Genomic DNA, 18,129 nt, shown 5'->3' with positions numbered 1-18,129 from the left:
ACCCCTTACATGATCCCCCTCCCAAAATCAATGTCAAAGAAAAAAAAAAAAAAAAAAAAAAAAAAAAGTAAACATGAAAAATTATACATGTGTGTGTAATACATACATATACACATACACATATACACACATACATACACATATACATATAAAATAAAATAAAATAAATACATTTCTTAAAGTTCCTTCTAAAAAGATCCTTCTGATGAATGAAAATTATGTATCACTGCTAGTTACAGGTGTGCAAGGTAAACCCTTAATGTAATTTAAGAAGGGATCCCAGGTCTTGTGAAAAGTTTTAAGTGAACCAGAGAGAGAGCATCTTAACTTTTCAAGCCCAATGCAGTAGAAAATGTCCTGTATCCACCGGTCATATGTTGGAGGAGAAACATGCTTCCACTTAAGAAGGATAGCCCGTCTGGCCAAGATTGTAGTAAAAGCAATAACTTTACGATCTCGGGCCAACAGATCAGGCCTAGGGGAGACCCCAAAAAGGGCTATGAATGGGTCAGGGTCAATATTAGTGTTGAGAGCTTTTTTAAGTGTCTCAAATACATTGGTCCAAAAAGTTACTAGCTGTGGACACGTCCAAAACATATGCAGATGGTTGGCATGTGACTGCTTGCAACGGTTGCAGGCAGCACTCTTGTCTGGGAAGATTTTTGCCAGTTTGGCATTGGTTAAGTGAGCTCTGAATAGTATTTTACATTGCATTAAGCCATGCCTGGCACATAAAGAAGAAGAGTGTACCTGGTTCAAGATGTTATGCCATAGATCCTCTGTAATAGTAATGCCAAGGTCTTGCTCCCATGTATCTTTAAGAGTGTCATTAATGTCCGAACTAATAGAATTTATTAAATTATAAATAACTGAGATTAAATGCCTGTGGCTGGCATTTAAAGCGAGAAAGTGATCAATTTGTGTTTCTGGGGGACGGTTAGGAAAATGAGGAAACTGCTTCTGTATAAAGTGTCTGATTTGAAAGAACCGAAATAAATGATGACTGGGTAGGCTATACTTTTGAGATAAGAAAGAAAAAGAGACAAATACTCCATTGTCATAGAGGTCACTAATCTTGATAAGGCCACTAGATGACCAAAGGCGAAATGCTGGATCAGAGTTAGAAGAGGGAAAAAAGTAATTGTTGAGGATGGGCATTTGGGTAGAGCCTCTATGTAAACCATAGTGTTTCCTAAATTGGACCCAAATTTTAAGGGAGCTAGTGACTATTGGGTTATCCGAGACTCTGTTTACAACTAAGGGCAGTTGAGAACAGACAACAGAATAGAGAGTGCTTTTCATTGATGACGTTTCTGTATGCACCCAAGGAGGACAACTGTCAGAGTAGGTATCCTTGTTCCAAAAGAGAAGTTTATTGATGTTACAAGCCCAGTAATACTGCTGAAAGTTGGGGAGTGCAAAGCCCCCCTTAGCTTTAGGAAGTTGTAGAATTGATTTCTTGAGGCGAGCGGGTTTATTCCCCCATAGAAATGAACGCAAAAGACTGTCAAAACCAGTAAAGAAAGATTTAGTAATGCAAATAGGTATGTGTTGAAAGTAATATAGAATTTAGGCAGAATAACCATTTTGACAAGGTTAATGCGACCTACAAGGGATAAAGGGAGAGAGGCCCACCTACCCATATCCAGTTTGGATTTGTCCACAAGCGGTTGAAAATTTTTTGCAAATAAATTATTAAATGAACTTGTAAAAAAGACCCAAGATATCTAAAACCATCAGAGGCAATCTTGAAGGGTAAAAGTGATTGTGGAAGTTTTTTAGCTTCAGAGTTGACAAAAAAAAGTTCACTTTTTTGTAAATTTATCTTGTAGCCAGATAGTTGTCCAAATTTGTCTAGGATATCCAGAACTGGTGGCAGAGAGGCAGCAGGGTTTGAGACAAATAACAACAGGTCATCAGCATAAAGTGAGAGCTTGTGAACTAGACCATGACGGGAAATTCCCTTGAATCCATCATGGCTACGGAGCCAGATAGCTAAAGGTTCTATGGCTAGATTAAAAATTAAGGGAGACAGGGGACATCCCTGTCATGTCCCACGCTGGAGAGAGAAAAAGGGAGAGCGTACACCATTAGTATGTACAGATGCCATAGGGGAGGAGTAAAGAAGTCGAATCCAGGCAATAAAATTAGGGTCGAACCCAAACTTATCCAAAGTAAAAAACAAATAACCCCATTCCACCCTATCAAAGGCCTTCTCAGCATCTAGAGACACAATAATTTCAGGTGAATCAGATGGGCAGGAAAACAGAATGTTGAGAAGCCTCCTCGTGTTAAAAAATGAGTGTCTTCCTGGGGTGAAGCCTGTCTGGTCATGAGAAATTAAAGATGGTAATACACGGTCAAGGCGGAAACTTAAAACTTTAGCCAGAATTTTAAAATCTACGTTCAAAAGTGATAATGGTCTGTAACTACCGCAGGAGGTAGGATCTTTATCCTTCTTAAGAAGCAAAGAGATAGAAGCCTCAGATAAAGTAGGAGGAAGGCACCCCTCTTTAAATGAATCATTGAAAAGCTTTGTTAAAATAGGAACTAAAAGGGGAGCAAAAGCTTTATAAAACTCAACAGTAAAGCCATCAGGGCCAGGAGATTTTCCCGGTTTCATGGAATTAATTGCTACCTGTATCTCTGATTCTGTAACCAGATCGCCTAAATACTTAGCAGTGTTTTCATCAATTGTGGGATATTCAAGCGAGTTGAGGAGATCTAAATTCGTAGAACTATTTGGAGGGCTTTCTGAAGTGTACAGTCTAGAATAGTAGTCGGAGAATATCAAATTAATTCCAGCCGGTTCCGTAACTAATTCACCTGTTGGGGATTTGATACTCGAAATCCATCTAGAAGAGCTAGCCGATCTGGCCTGATAAGCCAGGAGCTTCCCAGCCTTGTCTCCATGCTCAAAAAAATTCTGTCTACATTGCCTAAGTTGTCTTTCTGTTAGATCTGTCAACAGAAGGTTAAATTCTGAATGTAATTGAACTCTTTTAGCATAAAGAGCAGACGAAGGGGAAGAGGCATAAGAGACATCTAACTTAGACAGTTCATCAGTTATTGTAGACAGTTTAAGTCTTATGGTTTTCCTTGTTTGTGAGGAATAAGAAATTACCTGGCCACGAATGAATGCTTTGAAAGCCTCCCATAAGGTGTGGCTACTAATGTCTGGAGTCTAATTAAATTCGAAGTAAAAATTAATTTGCGAGGAAAGGAAATCTTTGAACGCACTATCTGACAGTCTGGAGGAGTTGAATCTCCAGGGTGGGGGCAACGATCTGTTAGGAGACAAAGTTATATCAATAGATACTGGGGCATGATCAGAGACCACTAACGTGTGATAAGTGCATGAGGTAATACAATGTAACAATTTATTATCTACCAAAAAGAAATCAATTCTAGAGAATGTATGATGCACATGAGAAAAAAATGAAAAGGCCTTGCCTTGAGGATTTTTAAATCTCCAAGGATCAGAGAGTCCCAGTTGAGAAGCATGGTTCAGCACCACGTTGGCTGATTTGGTTAGAGTAGACTGGTTAGAGGAAGACCTGTCTAGGGATACATCTTGAACCAAGTTAAAATCCCCTCCAATAATTATGTGATGCTCATTTACTTTTGGTAAACCTGAAAAAAACTTAACAAAAAACTCATCATTGTCCCAGTTGGGGGCATATATGGAAGCTAAGATTACTGGAATGTTGTGGAGCTTGCCCAAGACGATGACAAAACGACCATTCGGGTCAATAATAGTCTCAGTAAGTTCAAACATGACTCTTTTATGAATAATGATAGCAGCCCCGCGAGCTCTCTGAGAGAATTTAGAGTGAAACAGGTGACCCATCCAAGCCCTCTTAATACGAAGAATATCTACCGTTCGTAAGTGAGTTTCTTGTAGAAACATAATATCTGCCTTAAGATCCCGTAAGTGCATTAAAATCGTACTAACTTTGACGGCACTGTTCATTCCCTTGGTGTTCCAGGACACTATACGCAGGCACCCATCCCCTGGCATGGCAATATTAACCATTCTGAGAGGTTAATGAAACAGGATAGCATTGAGAACTGGCAGAAAACATTCTGGATCCAAATATAGAAGATAAACTGGAGAAACATAAGGAACAAAGCAAACAAAGAAAATAAAAGAGAAGGAAAAAAAAAAAAAAAAAATAAATAAATAAATAAATTAAAGGGAGATCAGAATCCCTAACGTCCCCATCCCACAACAAACCACCCCCCAACCCACCTTTAACAACTAACTTGCCTGAGCATTTAGGCTCAACTTCCAATACCAAATCCATCCTTCAGGATCTCATTCCGTTTCAATAGTAAGCCCTATAGAACTTGAACAAAAACACAATTTCCAAACATAACTTTTTTTCTTTTTATGGCTTAAAAGTGCAAAAGGGAAAAACCTTAACATACCAAAAATTAAAATAAGAACAAAATTACTAAACTGTAATAAATAAAAATAGCTTTAAAAAAGCTATATATGTACATCTGCCAGCTATAAAGCAACCAAGTGATTTTGCAATACAATAGTATGTGTACATACACACATCATACACATACATATACACACATATACATAAAAATAAAAAACTAGAAATAATTAGTCCCTGCACACAGACAACCCTTGTGAAAAAAAGTGCACTTTAGTATACTTTTATAAAGTGTACTTATTGCAAAAATAATATACTTTAAAAGAACACACTTAAGTGTGAATTAAATGTAATGTTTTCATCGCTTAAGTGCATTATATCTGTACTTAATTTCAAATATATCACATATTAAGTTCATATTAAATGCAATAAGTTGAACTTAAGAATGATTTTTTTTGAACAACTTAAGTGGTACTTTAATACAACTTTATGACAACCTTCGTAATTGCTTCTAGTACCTTTAAAATATAGTTGAAGTGCACTGCCCAATGCACTAACAAGCAATTAATGTGAACTAAAATATATTTTAATATCAGATATCAATACACTTAAGTGTGAATTAAATGTAATGTTTTCATCCGCTTAAGTGCAATCTATTTGTAATCAATTTCAAATATATCACAGATTAAGTTAATATTAAATGCAATAAGTTGAACTTTTGAGTGATTTTTTTGAACAACTTAAGTGGTACTTTAATACAACTTTATGACAACCTTCGTAATTGCTTCTAGTACCTTTAAAATATAGTTGAAGTGCACTGCCCAATGTACTAACAAGCAATTAATGTGAACTAAAATATATTTTAATATCAGTTATCAATACACTTAAGTGTGAATTAAAAGTAATTTTTTTTAGCCGCTTAAGTGCATTCTATTTGTAATTAATTTAAAATATATCACAGATTAAGTTCATATTAAATGCAATAAGTTGAACTTCTGAGTGATTTTTTTAAAGCACTTAAGTAGGACTTTAATACAATTTTTTATGTACTTTAAAATATGGTAAAAGTATACTTCCGAATGTACTGACAAGCAATTAATGCGAACTTAAATATACTTTAATGTAATTTACATGTACACTATTATATAATTTAATACATTTGTAATTACATTATTTGTACATATAATAATGAAGTTACAATTTAGTATATTTCAAAATATTACAATCAACACAAATGCAAATTGAAACCCTCTACATTTACTGACAAAATAATCTCTAAAACAAATGCACAAAAACCTTTTTGTTGATGCACAAGAAAAACCCAAGAAACACTATACACAATCACAAACAATTACAACACTTTAACTCTCATTTAGAAAGAGTCTGGAGGACAGTGAGGCTTATATGCATATAATTTTCTCCATCACATACTGCATTTTTACATTTTCAGATAAAATCATTCTGTATAAGATGATGAATAAGATAACACCCATGAATTAATACAAACAAAATGTAAAGAAAAGAAAAGATTCAAAACTTTGGGTAACACTGTACAATAATTTTCTATTAGTTAACTACTTTAGTTAACATGAACTATGAATGAAAAATACTTTAAGCATTTATAAATCCTAGTTAATATTACGTATGCATTATTAAAATCAAAAGTTGCATATGTTAATAGATAATGCACTGTAAACTAACATGAACAATAACTATACATTTTATTAACGAGAAAAAAATATTTTTTATTGCCTAATGTTAACAAATATTGATAAATACTGTAAAAAAAAGTCAATGCACAAAGTTAGATAATGTTGTCTAATATATAAATTGATGTTAACAAGCGAGACCTTTTGTAAAGTGTTACATTTTGTAAACCTTGTTACTTATAAGCTCTGCAACCCTTACTAGCACAAACATTAAACAGGACAAAAAGGTTTCTTCTAAAATCTTACTCCAGCATTACAGTGAATGTAATTTTGAAAAGAAAAAACAAATCAAACAAAAAAACAATGAATTCCAAAGGCACAAAAACAAGAAAACCAAAATTGTCTGTCACCACCTTTTTTTAAGTTGTATGAAAAAGTGCTGTTTATGTCAATGTCCCAGAAGCTCTTCATCGGCAGAAAACCTTAAATGTCCATGAAGCTGCGAACCACCTCTACACAGTATGCATAAATGAACATGTTCCAAAGAGGCAAGAAAGTAAAAAAAATAAATACCTGGAGGAAAAAACAAACAAAAAAGAAGTAAGAGTCAGTCCATTATTATAATTGGTTCAATCGAATGAAATCAATAGATATAGATATATATACAGAACTCCAAAGTTTATATCCACCTTTGTAGGTTTGAAAATAATAAAAACCCATTTGGTATTCCCTAAAGGCAAAGAGTTGCTGATAGTGATTGAAGCCGGTGGCCAAGATGTTTACTGTGTACTGATAATATCCTCCACTTTAATACCAGTTACAGTGTGAAATAAATATGAATGAACATCTGAAGGTGTGTTACAACATACAGTACAACTGACCCATAAGTTGTCACATTTAATCGCTCAATCAGTGTTTCAACGCGTGGAAAGACGTCAATGAAACAGCTTGTAAACAATGTCACGTAACATCACATTTACTTCAGAAAAATCATATTCAGCATAAACTCATTAGTCAGCTATAGAGAGGAGCATTCTGCTAATTATATGCACCACGTTACATATTCATTATAATTTTATTTTAAATATTTTTTTTATAATTTATGTATTTAATGTTTGAATAAATAATCTATGACAGCTACAATTTAAATGTTTATATTTCAAAAAACAATTTAGAGTAGAAATATGATTATGTAATTCTAAAGTTTACATAATCATAACTTTATTATAAAACAAACAAATCATACAAATTAGCATTGTATTTGTTTCTTTATTTAGTACTTCCCTGATGAAGCAGTTCATTCTGCAAGGTGTAAGTAAACTTTTGACCGCAACTGCATCACCCAAGATGAATTACCTCAGTCATCAGGACAACACTGTTGTAGAATCCTGGGAGAAGCTCCTTCACATTTCCCACAAACACCAGGATTCCAGTGACCACACCATCTTCACTGACACTGGCCTTTCAAAATAGAGAACATTTTTATAAACATTTTTATTCCTACTTTACAAGGAATTAAACATAACTTTATCAATTACACAAATATAGATAAATAATCCAAGGCCCAAGCAAATTGAGGGGTTTTGCTTTGAAAATAATGATATAATATCATTATATATAAATATAAATATATAATGATTAGATGGGGATTTGTAAGTGCACAGGTGAGAATTTATTACTTGCAAACAGAAAAGATTCAAAGCATTTAAAAGCTATAAGGACAGTTGATGGCAGTGTTTTAGCTTGTAGTGTGTGATCAGGGTGGCTGAATTAATGGAAAAACATGGAACATCACCTCATCAATACAGGTTTTGATTCCACACAGCTTGCACTGTATCTCCAATAACAAATCTGTACTGATCCTACAAAATGAATATATAAAACAACAGATAAGCACAAAAATATTACATATTACAAACACAAACAGTAATTGAACAACTAACTTTTCAAATGCAAAAAGAAAAATAGATTATAAGCATTACTGGTGGTTATAATAGCGATTAAATGTATATAATTGTCTTTAAATGTTACAATATCAGATCTTTGAATATAGTTCTGCAAATTTAACTTAAAGTCATTTAAAATGATTTAAAAAGTCAGAGTTCAATTAAAATATTATATTTTCAGCAGCCAAATTCTTTGAACACGCCCACATACACGACCACGTTCATATTATATAAGAAATTATTATAATGCAATCATAAATAAATTACAGGAAACATGATTAATTCACCTCCATATTGCGATTAAACTAAATAAGTTACACTCATAAGAACTGCTATGTTCCGGTGAAAAAATAAAAATGAAGAGAGCATATATCAATATCAAGATACTTACTTGCTTCTTTATTTGTAATACATAACGTCTCATCTGTAGTCATCCAAACGTGCGCTCCTTTGTTTTCTTCTTTGATCAGCAAAGTTGCCTCACGCATCGCGATCACAGAAAGATGGCTGAAGGTGCATTTTTCAAACTCTGGTGAAGTAATGCGCCGCCATGACGTAGTATTGTGGCGCATGCGCATGATTAAATTTGTTCAAGTTGAAGTTTTTCTACTTCATTGTTGTAGTTAGACTGTAAGTTTACAGAACTTGACTCATTCACCTAACTGAAATTCAATTATTTTATAGTTTAGTCTGATTAAAATTAAATGTATTTTAACTGAATATGAATTCAAATTAATTTTTAGATCTGTTAAACTTTTGCTTGCAATTAAATAGGTTTAATCAACTTAGAACAACAATTATATTATAAGTATTATACAGATATGTAAAGTACAGCAGTGTTGCATTAAGTATCACAAATACAGCACTCCGTAAAAAAAAAGTCAAATATTATGTAGAAAACTGACACTAGTCGAGTTTAGAGCAGGAGCTGGTGATAAAAATTTCAACAATAAATTGTACAGGATTATACACTGTATAAGCAAGTGTTTTGAAATTCAGAAAAAAAATTTCAAGTGTATGAATGCACACAGTATTTATTAAAGACTAAGCACATTTATACATTAACAAATGTCATCTTGGACAACACTTAAGTTGAAATTAAAATAAATTATTTTTCATGTACTTTAATATATAAGTCAATACATCAGAATAAGTTTACTTATTTAAAACACTATAAAGTCATAATTAAGTAAAAATTAAGTGCATTTTTAAAAAGTGCTCTTAAGCATGTTTAGAAATATTGCCATGAAAGTGTACTTTCTTTAAGTACAACTTAATAAGTCATTATTACAAAGTGCATTTTTTAAAAAGTGTTAATAAATATTGTCATTTAAGTGTACTTTCTTTAAGTACAACTTAAGTCATTATTACAAAGTGCATTTTTTAAAAAGTGTTAATAAATATTGTCATTTAAGTGTACTTTCTTTAAGTACAACTTAATAAGTCATTATTACAAAGTGCATTTTTAAAAACTGCACTTAAACGTGTTAATAAATATTGTTATTAAAGTGTACTTTTTTTAAGTACAACTTAATAAGTCATTATTACAAAGTGCATTTTTAAAAAGTGCACTCAAGTGTGTTAATAAACATTGTCATTAAAGTGTACTTTCTGTAAGTACAATTAATAAGTCATTATTACAAAGTGTATTTTTAAAAAGTGCACTCAAGCGTGTTAGTAAATATTGTCATTTAAGTGTACTTTCTTTAAGTACAGCTTAATTTGACATTATTACAAAGGGCATTTTTAAAAAGTGCACTCGAGCATATTAATAAATATTGTCATTAAAGTGTACTTTCTTTAAGTACAACTTAATTAGACATTATTACAAAGTGCATTTTTTAAAAAGTGTTAATAAATATTGTCATTTAAGTGTACTTTCTTTAAGTACAACTTAATAAGTCATTATTACAAAGTGCATTTTTAAAAACTGCACTTAAACGTGTTAATAAATATTGTTATTAAAGTGTACTTTTTTTAAGTACAACTTAATAAGTCATTATTACAAAGTGCATTTTTAAAAAGTGCACTCAAGTGTGTTAATAAACATTGTCATTAAAGTGTACTTTCTGTAAGTACAATTAATAAGTCATTATTACAAAGTGTATTTTTAAAAAGTGCACTCAAGCGTGTTAGTAAATATTGTCATTTAAGTGTACTTTCTTTAAGTACAGCTTAATTTGACATTATTACAAAGGGCATTTTTAAAAAGTGCACTCGAGCATATTAATAAATATTGTCATTAAAGTGTACTTTCTTTAAGTACAACTTAATTAGACATTACTACAAAGTGCATTTTTAAAAAGTGCACTTAAGCATGATAATAAATATTGTCATTAAAGTGTACTTTCTTTAAGTACAACTTAATTAGACATTATTACAAAGTGTATTTTTAAAAAGTGCACTCAAGCGTGTTAGTAAATATTGTCATTTAAGTGTACTTTCTTTAAGTACAACTTAATTTGACATTATTACAAAGGGCATTTTTAAAAAGTGCACTTAAGCGTGTTAATAAATATTTTCATTAAAGTGTACTTTCTTTAAGTACAACTTAATTTGACATTATTACAAAGTGCATTTTTAAAAAGTGCACTTAAGCATGATAATAAATATTGTCATTAAAGTATATTCTATTTAAGTACACTTAAGTGGCCTTTAATTTTAATTATATTGTATTATCTGCAAGTGCACTTTTTAAAAAGTATACTAAGTACACACAAAGTACACTTTCAATACAATTAAGTGCACTTCTTTTTCACAAGGGAAACCATGACGGAGGAAAAAAAAGAGATATGCAAGATTATGTAGTCTTGAACATAAAAAGAACTATATATAAAAATTATCTGCAAAATAACATGCATCTGCACGTTCAGGCATCTAGACAGGTTTGCTGAAAGAAATACCACATATTGAAATGTATACATACGGTAAATAAACGGAATAATATACAATATGCATGTTTTCAGGGAAAACTCCAATCAGTCAGATATCATACATTTGCCTCATTAAGCAGATAAAAGAACTATTGTGAATTCCGACTCTCTAGTATAGAAAAGAAAAGAAAAAGAAAGAAATAGAAAGAGAGAGGGGAGAAAAAAAAATCAATACAAAACAATTGCGATAGTTCCCGCGACTGGTTTCGATTTCACCGCCAACAATACAAAATGCCCCTGGCAGTTTGACAGTCGGAATAAGCAGAGGCCTTCCACGTTATGGCACATGTTCCAATGAGCGGGCAGATGCAGCAAAGTCCTCGGCCTCTGTCACCGAAGAGAACATCTTCTTACCTCCGTCTTTGGTCCAGATGGAGAGCCGTGCAGGGAAAAACAACGTTGGTTTGAATCCGAGGTTGTATAGTTCTGCCATCACGGACCGGTATTTAACGCGCTGAGCAGCCACTTCGGGCGCGTAATCCTCGTAGATGGCGACTGGGCTGCCTTGGTAAACAAGTTTGCCTCTTTTGGCTCGAGCTTCACGGATAATCAGTTCTTTTTGACGGTAGCGATGGAGCCGGATGATAACTGGCCTCGGTTTCTTCCCAGTCGCTGGTTTGCTAACGAGAGCTCTGTGTGCCCGGTCAATCTCCGGCGGAGAGGGAAAGATGTCCTCTCCCAAAATGTCTACGAGAACTTGCGCGAAGAAAACTGAAGGCCGCAGCCCTTCGAGCGATTCCGGTAAGCCAACGATCCGAATGTTGTTACGGCGACTGCGTGATTCCAGGTCGACAACTTTGTCTTGTAACTTCGCGCTGCTCTCAGCCAGTGTGGCGCAGGTCGCTTCCAACGCTCGTACCCGCTCGTCTAAATCATTGGCACTTGATTCGAGCGAAGCAATTTTATGAGTGTGATCTGACAACTTGGTCTGAATGCTGTCAATCTTTTCCTCGAGTGTTGAGATGGCCGTTTTAAATTCGGCCGACAGGGCCTGGCGATGTTGCTCTAGAAGCTTGGCCATCGCTGCCATGTTAAGCTCGCTAGCAGCGTCATCTACAGAGTCCGTTTTCATATCTTTTTTGCTCTGCTTAGCCGATTTAGACGTCATGTTTAGACAGAAATATAGCGTGCGTGATAGATTGTTGTTTGAACAAAAAAAAAAAAAAGATTTATTGGGCTTAAAATGTTAGATTGGACTAGAAAATGTGGGAGCGAGAAACAAACACGTCTACTCCATTAACCCTCTTAACCGGAAGTCTGAAGCAATATTATCATGTCTGAGAATGAATTAATATAGCTGATCTAGCTCAGTTTTCTAATGAAAAGATGTGACAGATGTAATGTCTCATACTGCATATGTGACTGTTTGTGTTTTATTTTAGGACTGACTTAGATAAGAGTCTGATCTCCTGGTAATCATCTGATGATGAATAAGGATCCACTGCAGAGACTCAGAGTCTACTCAATCAACAGAGACTGAAGATACAGTGACTTCACTGTTATAAATTAAAACTTCATTTAGATTTCAATGATCCTCTGACAGACATGATGAGGCGGCAGAGAAACACCTTTTATTTCAGAGCAGCAAATTAGTTTCTCATTCAGAGATTAACCATTTAATTTGTATAAAGGCACAGTATAAACTCAGAGTTTTGTTACAGAGAAAATATAGAGCCTGAATATGTTTGTGTTTGTGTTGTACCAGCAGAGGGAGACAAAGACTAATGAAAGATTCATTTTTCATGATTATGGGGGAAAAAAACAGTTCAAGCTCACTTTAAGAAAACAAATAAAGGAAGCTTGAGTGTATACATCATGTTTTTAATAATAGTTGTATTACATTTGTATTAATGTATTAAAGGGGTTATATAATGCATTTTCATGTTTTCCCTTTTTTTAGTCTGTTATGTAGCTGTTTGTGCATGTTTAAGATCTGCAAAGTGTGGTAGATTTTTCCCTACGCACCTGACTTAGTTAAACCTGGGTGTCCCTGACACCATAAACTTAAACCTGGGTGTCCCTGACACCATAAACTTAAACCTGGGTGTCCCTGACACCATAAAACCAATAAATTTATACTCTACTGAGCGTACTTCAGTACCTGTTCGAGTCGGCCGACGTCTCAGCCTGTTTTGGGGGCCTATCACCTGATACTAAGCTCTTTAGTGCTCCTCACCACTAAACACTATCACTATAGTATGGAAAGAGTTCTCTAGTGCTTAGTTGTTTGCTGCAGCCTAAAAACCAAACAGACTCCAGTCTATGCCTCAGAATATGCTTTAATCACGGCCGGGAGAGTTCTCATCATTCCAGAGAATCTCTCTCCGAACAAAGGAATACAGCAGGTTTTATAGGATTTCAGGTACACTTCGCAGTCAGTATGGCATGATCTATTACTCATTATCATCAGTCTCAATATGATTGGTTTAGATTTAAGAAAAATATCTCAGTTCCTCTGTCCCGCTTACTGCCGGAGTAAATTTAGATTAGAACAACTGAATCACAGGATCATCAAAAAATATCACTGGGTTAATAGTTCAGATTACTCAATAGGTCAAAACAACCTCTCAAAGACTATTTTTTATCCCCAGAAGGATGCTGTCTAGCCAGCACAGCAGAATGTTTCTGAATCACAACACTCAGTCCTAGTGACTGTTTCTCTATTTCTAAGTTAGATTATTATTATGCCTGTAGAAGAAAAGAAATGCTAGTTCATTATTAATTAGTTCAAAAATTCCATCACAAAAGTCTCCTACAAAAAGATTTATTCTATCTAATACACATAATATCTGGTACACTATACGAATTTGGGCTGTACCAGATGAAAGATGATCATCGTGAAACAATCCTGGCTCCTAAACATCGTACAGTGAGAGAGGCTCAAAGATGGTCTTGCAATCAAAGATAGCCTGAGATCATTTTCTGACAGTGTCATGATCATCTCACAGTGTGTTTGTTGCTATGACCTTCGTCTACTGACTAGCTAATAAAAATACAACATGAAATGGCGTATTGATCAACTCGACATGGCGATAAAACTTAAAGCTACTTTCCTCAAGCTCCATTTGCAAAATCGCATGCCAAATTGACCTCTTTTCCCTAGCCATGACCGTGTCCATATTCTCCTCTTTCACTTCCTCCTCTTTTTTCAGCGCATATAAAAACCACAATTACCAAAGTGTGATTCATCTTGCTCTATTTGTTTACCACTAGCACATACTGATGACGTTTCATTCTTCTATACTAACTTGCGTCGTAGCCTATGATTCAATAGGTGTCATCGTTGTACAGTCTACATACATGACATACCCAAGTTTATTAGATCATGTCCTTGTCACGGACACACAGACGAGATGTACAAATCCAAGTGCAGCATTTATTGTAGGGTAATCCAAAGTCGTATATCCACAAAACAGGCAAGGGTCAAACTCCACGTAAACAGTCCACAAAAAACAGAAAGCCAGAAGTACAAAAGTGAACGTAACATAAATGTAACAAACCACAAACAAGGACAGAAACAACTGAGACTAAATAGACAGAACTAATGAGCAAACACAAAACAGCTGGGTGCAATGACATGGGATAACGAGTCCAGGAGGTGAGTATGGGAAATGAAGTCCAAAACAGTGAATTAAGAGTCCATGTTGGAGTGCCCTCTAGTGGCTAAATGGGGCACTCCAACTCATGATCATGACAGTACCCCCTCCTTACGGAGCGGCTAAAAAAAAAAAACACAACTCTCAGGAGGGAGGTGGACTGGAGGAGGACCAGGGGGAGGGACGGCGGGCCAGGACCAGAGCCCCCAACCGAAGGCCAGGGGGGAGCCGGAGGAACAGACCACGGGGGCTCTAAGGAGGTCGAGGTCCTGGCTGAATGCCAGGGCGGCACTGGAGGAACTGACCAGGCGGGTTCCCTGGGGTCTGGAGTCCTGGCTGGTTGCCAGGGCGGCGCTGGAGGAACTGACCAGGCGGGTTCCAGCGGTTCAGATGGCCGGGGCAGTGGCAGCAGGGCAGAAAGCCTGGACGACGGTGGCAGGACAGAAGGCTTGGTTGACGGTGGCAGGACAGACGGCCTTGGTGGCGCCAGCAGGGCAAGACGTTTGGGCAGCAGCAGCGGCAGGGCTGGCGGCCTGGGTGGCGGCGGCAGGGCTGGCAGCAGGGCAAGGCGCTCAGTTGGCGCCGGCAGGGCAAGGCGCTCCGTTGGCGCCTCATCATCATACCGCATGGGATATGGGATAATGAGTCCAGGAGGTGAGTATGGGAAATGAAGTCCAAAACAGTGAATTAAGAGTCCATGTTGGAGTGCCCTCTGGTGGCTAAATGGGGCACTCCAACTCATGATCATGACAGTCCTACAGTGTGATTTGTAATCTTACAGGATTGGTGAAATTGCACAGTCTGTATCAGGCATAAAAGAGAAGGCAGATTCAGACCAGCTAAAACACCTCGATCGAATTCTCTCTCTCCGAGGAACGTCACTCGGTGGAAATATTTGCATAATGCCGCCCAAATGCATATGCGAAGTAAGAAGGTGTGGCTTCAGTTGTCAGTAGTGTTGTCGCCGCCATGTTGTGGAGATGCTGTGTGTTTGCCTCACCATTCACTACATTGACGAGGAGGGGGCTCTTCGAAGTAGATGCTTGCAGACGGCATATTTTCCGGATGACCATACTGCAGAAAAACTCTCCCCGAGTCTGGAGTATAACTCGTATCGTGAGGCCTTGGCGAGGACCGGCAGGTGTGCATCACAACGGACAATGGAGCAAACATTGTCAAGGCTGTTTCATTCAAACATTGGACTCATCTGCAGTGTGTCGGTCACCGGCTGCATCTAGCCATTGTTAAGTTAATAAATATCTAACATAAAAACTATGATATATATGCAGCGTTTCATGTCAAGTGTTCAGTGCTAAAAACAGTATAAAATGAGGATTTCTAATATATCATAATTGATTTTACAATATTGTATCAGTGTTTAAGGCTGTCACATTTTCTTCATTATTCAGTTTGACTGTGTATTTAAATTGGAAAATGCTGTCGTATTCACACTGCCCCAACAAACATCAACTTGGGTGTGCTTTAAAGGCAGTGACTAAAAAATTGATCTTCCAGCCCGACTTGACGCCTAATATAAATAATGAGCATGTTAAACGCGGTTCATGTTTTAAAACGCGCGTAACGCATCTGCAATTCCACAGCAATAACTTGATAATTTCTCATAATTTATTGAATTACAAATGTCAGCGTAACTGGTTAATGTTTTAGTGAACCTGAAATGATTTTCCTTCCTCAAAAAAGTAGCTGATTGAAAAATGTAATTAATCGCATTTAACAGCCCTACTCCAAGGCTGTTTCATCCGCCGTTTTTCAGAAGTTCACACTTGCATATAATTTAAATAGAGTAAAGTTTATGCGTATTTGCCGTACTGTCCAAATCGAGAGAAATCCCCCATCCCAGGTTGGGATAGAAATAGTTAAAAAAGCAGAGATGGGTTGGAGGAGGGATGCTGGAAAACTGTAATGGAACAGAGGTAAGCCTGCTGTATATATTCCTCTTATGGTTAACTGAGTTGATTATCTGAATGTGCTCCTCCTGAACTTTGTTAATAAAACATCATCTGTTGGCACTGAAGTTGTCATGGCGTGCTCAAGTCAGATTATGTCAGTTTGTTGGAGCAGTGTGAATTAGCCTTTATTGATCTCAGAATTGTGGGATAAAAAGAGACAGCCCTGGTGTGGTATAAATGTAATTTAATTATTTAATTATGTTGAAAATATCATAACATTGTAATTTATCATCACAAAATACTTCAAGTAATTTTTATAATCATCTTTGCCTTGTAAAGTTTGTAAACACGTGCCTATATTCTGTTTACTTCATCATTAGAGGGAAGTATGAGAGACCAGAGAATCCAAAGAGTCATGAGTTTGGGCAAAAAAGTACTCAGTGCTTTTTCCTTCTCATGGATCTGAATGAGAAATATGACGATGCTGCTACTGATGACCTTCTGAACATAACATCCCTTGTTGATCCTCGTTTCAAGTTCATCCTCTGCTACACTAGACAAACTGCAGAAGAAGACACTGGGCAGCTTTTTCAAGAAGTCCTACACTGAGTCTGTTGCTACATCTGATCTTACAGAACAGCAGGTTATTGAGGCTGAACTGAACAGGTTCCTGCAAGCTCCTGATTCAGACAGTGAGACCATCTCTCTGTCATGGTGAAAGATCAGTTCAACAACATACCCCAGATTTAGCCTCCTGACAAAACATTACTTGCATATTCCTACCAACCCGGTCACCCTCAGAGAGAGCTTTTAGCACAGGTGGCAATATTGTGTCCTGCAACAGAGCAGCTTTAAAGCCAGACATTGACATATAAAAAACTGTAATAGTTTTACAAATTATGTGTTGTAGCATAGTTCTGTTATGTTGACATTTTGCACATTTATTTGTTTACTTTTTGTCACAACTTTGTTTTTCATTTATTTTAGTAAGCTGTCTTAATTTTATGTTTGCAGACTTTGCACAGTTCCATTATGTTTGCGCAGTTAAAAAATTAACATTTGTTAGTCTATTTTTGTTAATCAACTATATTTTAAAAGGTAATTAATGAACCCTCTGGTTTCTTTTGGCTTAAGTGTTTTTATAATTCATGAACAAAGATTTGTAGATTTGCAATTAGTATCATAAATATGAGCTATAATATATTGTATATGTGAATCCTCTAGTATGAGTATTATCCTCCTTCCATTATTGTTGCTCTCATTGTGAAGAATTTTCCCCCTGAAATCTCCTTTGAGAATAGCGACCCCTGCTGATCTATTTGTACCATGATGTTGGAATCATCTGAAAGGGCTGTCAATCAGTAGGCAGGTTTTTTCTTCCTTGTTGTGCAGCACTATATCTGGACGGTTAGCTAGCCCTGTCCGTAACTAGTGGAACATCTTACAAAATGGTAATGTTGTTGATATTCACAACCTTTTCTGGTTGATGATCATAGTACTTGTCTAGTACTTGTACTCCTAACTGCTTGCACATGGTCCAGTGCATCTTATTGTGTCTCTGGATGTATTCTGACAATGCAAGTGTTGTACAGCCTGCAACAATATGAGTTATGTGTTCTTCTGCCTTGTTGCATAGTCTACATTTACTATCTACTGGCTGTTTTTAAGATGTTCTTTTGATGGTATAGTGTTGAGTGCTTGGTCCTG

General features: G+C 35.9%; 1 pseudogene; it reads left to right on the top strand.

Annotated features, from left to right (window-relative positions):
• The window catches only part of LOC125260502, a 175,620-nt pseudogene extending 162,830 nt beyond the window's left edge, over nt 1-12,790 (top strand).
• The last annotated feature ends 5,339 nt before the right edge of the window (nt 12,791-18,129 follow it).

Source organism: Megalobrama amblycephala, linkage group LG24, assembly GCF_018812025.1.
Source record: "Megalobrama amblycephala isolate DHTTF-2021 linkage group LG24, ASM1881202v1, whole genome shotgun sequence".
Lineage (NCBI taxonomy): Eukaryota > Metazoa > Chordata > Actinopteri > Cypriniformes > Xenocyprididae > Megalobrama > Megalobrama amblycephala.
Note: the sequence above shows the minus strand (reverse complement) of the source record. Positions and strands in the feature narration are given on the sequence as shown.